This window comes from Echinops telfairi, unplaced genomic scaffold (assembly GCF_000313985.2).
Source record: "Echinops telfairi isolate 266 unplaced genomic scaffold, ASM31398v2 ScPeMD7_7406;HRSCAF=8444, whole genome shotgun sequence".
Lineage (NCBI taxonomy): Eukaryota > Metazoa > Chordata > Mammalia > Afrosoricida > Tenrecidae > Echinops > Echinops telfairi.
Window position 1 is genome coordinate 4,539,362 of NW_022111306.1, and position 7,608 is coordinate 4,546,969.

Here is a 7,608-nt window from a genome sequence, read left to right on the forward strand (position 1 = left end):
TATCGCCACTCACACCACTGGTCCTGAAGGGATCATCCACCCTGGATTCCCTGTGTTTCCAGTTCCTATCTGTACCAGTGTACAAAGGAACATTAATTTATCAAAGGTTTTACTTGTCAAAGATTTTAATTAATTTATGGAGGAGCAAACCTGTGTTACTTTATTTATACATATATTCTCCAGTTTTTAAAAACCTTTTTGTAAAGTGGGTGCTTTGTATAGATCATTGTTCCATCCAATCATGAACATATTATTTCATGTCTTTGATTGTAATCACAACATTGTGACATCACTTATCCCATTTCTTCCCTGTAATTTTCTCTTTCAAGTTTCCTTTCCCCTTGCTTCTAAACTTTGTCTTTGGTTAAATACTGCTTTTTTTATCTCAAATGGTCGATGAGTCTCAGGCGTGCATACCTCCCTGGTGTCATTATTCCCCTTATATTCACTGCCATCAAGGCAATGCCATATCATAGTGACTCTACAGAACAGGGTAGAACTGTCCCTGTGGGTTTCCAAGACTGTAACTATTTACAGAAGTAGAAAGCCCCATCTTTCTGCCACAGAGCACCTGGTGGTTTCAAACTGCTGACCTTGCTCCCTGTTCCCATTATAGATGTATCTACTGTTTGGCTGAACATTGAACTGTGGAGTCCGTTTCCAGACCTGAAGGGTGTGGAAGGGTGTAGCTCAGGGATTCCACCAGTGTCTGTCCCACCAGTAAGCCTGGTCTTTCTGATGATTTACCACCTAGAGCCCCAAGAGAAAGTACTCTAAGACCCAAGTGATTGGCTTCAGTGTTTCTCATTGACTCTTTAACTTAAAAGAGAACTCTTTGTGCTTCCCTTTTCTAAATCCTATAGTATTCTCTTCCTCATTCTGCTTCATTCATTCCGTTCTAAACATGCATGGCAGAACTTCTTTGTGTCAGATACTATAATGAAGCATTGAAACTTTGATTGTTTGTAAAAAAAAAAAAAAAGGTGCCCCGTGCCCCATCTCACTTTTTTTCATGGTATTTTTTAAATGTCTAAATTATATTTTCCTTGATATGACAAAAAAAATGGTTGTTAAAAGTTTATGGTGCCCATAGTTTTTTTCATTATTGGTGCTCTAAAAGCCCTTGCCAGGAATCTCTTTCAAAACATGGTTGCTATTTATATTAGTAATAGATTTTTAGAGTTGCTAAGAAGTTAAGGAGCTCTTGTAGCATGAGTTGGTAATGTGTTGGGCTGCTAACTACAAAGTCCGAGTTCCGGTACTGCAGCCACTCTGGTGAAGAAGCATCAGGCTGTCCCCTTGAAAAACAGAGAGGCAGTCTGCTGTCCTATTGGGTTGCTGTGAGCCGGACTCAATTTAATAGCAATGACTGGTTTGGGGGTGAAAAGTTTCTTAGGAGTCATCTCTACAGCTTCCTCATTTTAAAGATAAGGGAATAGAGATAAAGTAGATTTAAGTGCCTTGCCACATGTATTAGAAATAATAATTGATAGAACTGGAAGTAAAACCTAAGTCACTTGATACACAGGAGACAGTTTCTTGAACCATCAGTGTACAGTAGGGCAACTGCAACTAGAAAAGGGAAGGAAATGGGATGGTGACATCAAGCATCACAAGTATGATCTTGAAGGTCTTTTTCAGCCCTGAAGGCCTGTGTTTCTATAACGTATCCTGGAAGGGATCATAAAGTACTTAAGAAAGTCCACAATATAATCCCTACAGCATCATCAACCCACAGGCATTGAATGTACCTACTATTAAACCCACAGCCCTAGATAGACCCTAGCTGTATTTTACAGGAAGAAGGCGCCTTAACAGATTGTGAGAAGTGTAATACTGCCATCTAGCATCAAAAAAGTTAACTTCATAGGAATATTTTGTATGTTAACCAGAGAGGCCTCATAATGATTAGGAAGTATTTGGCTACTTACTATTTGACGGAAAACAGCCTTCCTAATTATGCTCAACAGGGAGTGCCTAGAGAAAAGTGGCAGAAATGTAATCAGAAAACAAAGACTTGTATGTAATGTATGATAAAGAAAATCACATATAAGGTCAAAATAATCCTGCAAAATTAAAAAAAAATTTTTAAACCCTAAAATGTCTGTGATCAGAAAGTAACCTAGACAAATCTATATCGAAAGAGATGAGTGCAGGGGCAGTGAATTATTTAATGTGTCCCTTCTGACCAGAGTATTTCTGTAACTCCCACCAAATGCCTTTTTCCTATACGAATTTAGGTGAGAAGGTGGGGAAGACAGTGATAGGAGTCACCTGTGAGTAATTGTTAACAGGCTTCATTGGATTGCCATCCTACTAGGTAGAAAATTTTAAAAACAACAACATAGGGGGAGGGGAGGCAGAGAAGGGGGTGGCGGGGTTAGATGTTGGGTTACTACCACCAATAGCCAAAAGTAAAGTGTATCCTCTGGGCAGCGAAGCTCCATGATCCAGAAGACAGCTGTAAGTTGGGAGGCGCTGCCACAGACCCAGGAATCAGAGCCTGAGAGTGTAGCCCTCGAGCCCACAGAGCAAGCAAGCGGCGGGGCTGGGGCAGGAGCCTGGCTTGTGGAGTGGAGCGCTCAGGGAGCGGGGTTGGCTGACCCACGGAGTCCGAGCTACATGCCGTCGCGTTGAGGCTCACAGCAGAGGGCATGCCCTTTGGGCATTGTTAGCAGTCTTGAAAGACCTTTGTAATGTTGTTAGGTGTCCGGGGTGCTTTACCTCGGTTCTCCTCAACGCTGAAAGAACTCACGCGGCGGCAGCACTTCTGTAAATCCCAGCAGCTTTTCTGAGGGAAAGGGACGTTTCAGGTGCTACAATCTCAGAAAGTACACGCTCTCTCTGGAAAGCGTGCAAGGCCGCATGGTGGGGGCCGCGAGAAAGTTTGCGACTGAAAACGGCCAGGGAGCCCCTTCAGGGGAGCGCAGGAGCACACGTGGAAGGAGCCGGGCACAGCCCGGGGAAAGCCGAGGGCGGAGCCTAAGGTGAGCATGCGCAGCCGCGTGCGGGAGGAATCTCACCGAACCACTGCGGGAGAGAAGAGGGGGCGGCCTCTGATTCTAGGATTCTAGGGGAAGGTGGGAAGCCAGGATGCAGTCAGGAAATGATTTTATGTAAGCATTTCTGACAAGGTTATACAAAAACAGTTTAGAGGTCTTATCTGGCCTCCCTGACTTCAAAAGGGAAAAAGAACATCCAATTCCTTACAACCCCAAGGCCATTTGCCACAAGGTCACCTTCCATCTTTCTTGTACATTGTTCTGACACCAACCGTTCCTCCTTTGACACGCTACTTTTGCTTTTCCGCTGGGTTTGATAATTTCTTGCAAAGGTCACATAGAACTCACAGCATACTCATACTCAAGGGCGGTTATTAAGGAAGGTAACAGGTTACCACAAGCCAGGATCAGAAAATATTAAAGGTGCAGCCACTAGTCCACAGCAACACCTCTCCTCAGCCAGTAGCCAAATCTCTCTAGTCCTCAGCCTCTCAGCCACGTGGTTCTCTGGCCTCTGCTTTCTCTCTCTCTCTCTCTCTCTCTCTCTCTCTGCTTCTGAGACATCTCTCCCATATGGAAATGCGCTTTTTGTCTTTCACCCAAGGAAGTAAAAGGTTCACATCCTCTAGTAAAATGGAGACTCAGACTGTATCCCACCTTTAACAAATGGCATAGAGGCTAGAATTTATAGTACATTGCAAAAAATATTATGCCTAGAAAGGCTACACTAATTGACTACATCTCAGGTAACCGAGGAGCTCTCAAAAGTAAGAGACCTGAATCTCCAGTTATATAGTATTTTGTTGTGACCTTTCTTTTTTATTATATTTTTGTTTTTCTTTTTTTATTTTTTCCAAATCATTTTAGCTCTTATTTTTTAATTAATTTTCATATGTGAGAGGGCTTCAGAAAATTTGTGAAAAATGAAATTAAAGAGAATGGAATTTTTTCTCAAACGTTTTAAAGACCCCCTTATATAGTATGAGTAAAGGCCCCACTTTATTCTTTTGCATGTGTTATCCAGTTGTCCCAGCACCACGTGTAAGAGATTGGTTATTCTTTCTTCATTGAATTGACTTGATACTCTTGTCAGAAATTAGTTGGCCACAAATATATAAGTTTACTCTAAAGCCTCAATTGTATTCCATTGGTCTTTGCACTGGTAACTCTGTTTTGATTACTGTTGGCTTGTATTAAGTTTTGACATTGTTATGTGTGAGACTTCCTACTTTGTTCTTAATCAAGACTGTTTGGCTATTCAGGAACCCTTGTATTTCAATGTAGGTTTGAGGATCAACTTTTCCATTGTCTCCAACAAAAAAAGCTGTTGACATTTTAATAGTATTTTCATTGAATTTGTATATAACATTGGTTAACATGGACCTCTTTATATATTAAACTGTTAGGTTTCTGGGATGGTTAATACCTCCTTGGTTCTTGACTTCGCATACTGAAAGAATTCACAGCGAAGCCCGTTTTGTAATCCAAGTGGGTTTTTATGAAACTCGGTGTTAGTCTTGAAAGGGTACCTGCTATCCCTGGGAAGTGTGCCAAGCTGTGCTGAAGCCATGCTGAAGTTCACAACTGGGCTCGAGCAACCATGTGGAAAAGAGCACCACATGTATGGAACTGTGGGCAGGGATCCTGGGTAGCCAGAAGCTCAAGAGCCCTAGAGGCTTAGAGCATGTGGGCCAAGAGACTGTAGGCCCTGAGAAGGCCTGGAGTGGGCCCTAAAGGGGCATGCCCAGGCAGTGCTAGTGCACCCTACCCTCCAACCTGCCACTGACCAGGAGCAGGGTAAAATAGAGACCTTCTCACAGCCAGGATTTCAAACCTCTGGCTGGAGAGGCGTGGTTGATGGTATTGGTTGACCCCATTGGTTGAGTTAAGCCCACCTGGGTGATGTCATGAGCCTGGGCCTAGTTTGAACACCCAGCTGTACCTCCCACCTGGCTGGGGGCTTGAGTATGAACATGCTCAGTTTGGTGTCTTCATAGGTGTTCAATGGTTGCCTGATTTCTTTCCAAGCTCCTTTATGGGGGCTTTTGCAGGCATGGGAGGGACAACCCCATTCCCTAAATCTAGCTACCTAACAAAATCTTCCAATCCATAAAAACAGAATACCTTCCCATTTGTGTAGGTCATCTTGGATTTCTTAGGAACCCTGGTGGTGTAATGGTCACAAAATGGGCTGCGATCCACAAGGTAGTCAAATAAAAACCACCAGCAGCTCCTTAGGAGAAAGACTGGGCTTCCTACTCTCATAAATAGTTATAGTCTCAGAAACCCACAGGGGGTCTCTGTGAGTCAGCTATGGTTTTTTGGCTTCACTTATTTTATGATTTTGCTTTTGGATGCTTAAAATATAGCTTGAAGATAAAATTGAAAAGCTAATAATTACACAACAACTTTTTATCTTCTCCCTTTGCAGGTCAATCAAGTACTTATTGTATAATATTACTCATTGTTAAAGATTTTGGAGTAGATTTTTAAGAGGTCTAATCTCAGTAGGATCTATCAATGTGTTTGTTACAGAACACTGAATGCATATGTGCATAGATTTGAATGTGTGATCGTTACAGCTTGAGAAACAGAGAGCCTCAGCATGTGGATCAGAGGAGACAGAATGAGGCAGACCGAGGACCAGCTATTGCTTAAGTCATTCCGACCCCAAGTGATCAGAGCCAGCAGGTTTTATACTCATAGACAATCTAGGGTGTTTGCACAAGTGGTGTTTACAATGATTTAAATAAAAATTAGAGCAGAACCTTCTTGCAAAACAGGATCTGGGCTAATGCTGTTTTGCATCTGGAACACTGGATATCATTTTTTGTTTCTTTAATTGAAGTTTAATGTTTATACAATGTTAGATTTTAGCCCTAAATATGTAAAGATCCACTAATAATTCAGGCCAATTCAAAAGAATACAATATAATTTTGTAAAAACTATGAGATTTGTATTCATTTTAATCTGTCTTAAAATAAGCAAGAATTCCAAAATAAACTTTAAGAATCATTTAGAAGTCCCTGGGTGGCTCAAAGCATTTGTCAGCTCTGCTATTATATGAAAAGTTGGCACCAACCAGGCATCTCGGAAGACAGGCCTGGCACTCTACTGCTGCACGGCCCCAGCTGTGAAACCCTGCGGAGCAGTTCTGAATCTGAGCCAAGTCTACAGCAGCACACGCATTCTAAGAAAGGACAGGGTCTAAGAAAGGACAGGGTTGCCACTCAAACCAATTTCAGCTAATGAACTCCTGTTGTGTGCTGCTGAGTTGATTCCAACAAATAGTGAACCCATGTGTCAGAGTGAAACTGCCAGAGAGGGTTCCCTGGGCTGTATCTTTACAGGGGCCAGCATTTTCTCCAGCAGGTCCAAATCACTGGCCGTGCAGCTAGCAGCTGACACTTAACCATTGTGCCACCAAGGCTCCTAGATAATGAATTAAAGTATCGTAATAGGTACATTGAAAAGTGCCATACTTTAATGCTCCAGAACTTTCACCCCACTACTAGGGTCTGAGGAGGGGAAGAGGATGAGAATTTCTAGTGGCCCTGCTGTTGCTGCTGGGGCGGGCAGGGGGGTGGGCAGTGAGTACCACAACCTTCTCTTGAGATGGGAGTGGCAGGGAAGCCCCTTTGTCCTGTGAAAGTTCTGTCACAACTATAGCTCAGATGCTACAGACTCCTGCTTTAAGATGTACTAGATTGTTATTTTGTTTGGGGGGAGCAGGGGTTAGTTTGTAAAATCACGTTTACTTTTTAAAAGTAGATTGTCATTATCTAGTTACATCTTAAAACAGTACTCAAAGTTAATTGAAAACAATGCCTTCAATGCTACATTGGCAGCAGAAACTGCTTATTAATTACTATCATTTTATGAAGTCCCAGTGATCTACATAAAAAACAGAGAATATATAAGATTTAGTCAAAATTAATGAGAGTGACATGCATAATTAAACAAATAAATACCAGATTTTAAACAGAAACCTGCAACAGAAGTTTTACTAGGTGAGGATGTTCACTCAAAGTAGATCACTTGTACCCTGGAATCCCTGACCAGAATGACCAGAAGCTGAGAGGTTTCGCTTTTAATTGAGGACTATCCAACTTGGATTAACATTTCTGGGTGCAACATAAATTTACTACTGTATATTTTAAAAGGATTATTCCAGTTGCATTTTCTCGCATTGTAATTCATCCTCAGGATTTACAGTACTGGCAGTATTGTTAAGGGATTTTGTGTGTGGATTTTCTACAATGTCTTCATTTAATCCACTTGGCTCCTCTTTCCGATCGTGCCCCAGGTCTATCTATTAGCAAGTCATTGCCTAGGGGCTGGCTGTTTTCTGTTAGGCTTCTACTTGCCTCAGAAGCAAACCTCTCACTTTCAAATGTGTTCATCATAATGTTGTCCCCGGTTTCCAAGACAGTCAAAGCCACACCAAATAAATCAAATGAGAAGCTTCCATTCAAAGGTGGCCTCCGGGAGTCAGCCAACACTCAACGTCTCTCAGTTTCAGTACAGCATAACACTTAGCTTATAAAGCATAAAACCACAAGCAGGTTGGGGAGGACTTTACAATCAGTCACTTACACACACACA

The 7,608-nt window shown here is 42.1% G+C and overlaps 1 protein-coding gene, 1 long non-coding RNA gene and 1 pseudogene across 2 annotated transcripts in view; 1 reads left to right on the forward strand and 2 right to left on the reverse strand.

Annotated features, from left to right (window-relative positions):
* Nucleotides 1-2,896, reverse strand: part of LOC123522416 — a 133,359-nt gene extending 130,463 nt beyond the window's left edge. The window contains exons 1-2 of the long non-coding RNA XR_006680683.1: nt 2,725-2,896; nt 1,932-1,977 (exon numbers count right to left, since the gene is read on the reverse strand). This is a non-coding gene — a long non-coding RNA (uncharacterized LOC123522416). The remainder of the gene's footprint in view (nt 1-1,931; nt 1,978-2,724) is intronic.
* The window catches only part of AMN1 (antagonist of mitotic exit network 1 homolog), a 74,308-nt gene that overhangs the window by 56,726 nt on the left and 9,974 nt on the right, over nt 1-7,608 (forward strand). The gene's annotated exons all lie outside the window — the stretch shown is intronic.
* The window catches only part of LOC115871799, a 6,031-nt pseudogene continuing 5,591 nt past the window's right edge, over nt 7,169-7,608 (reverse strand).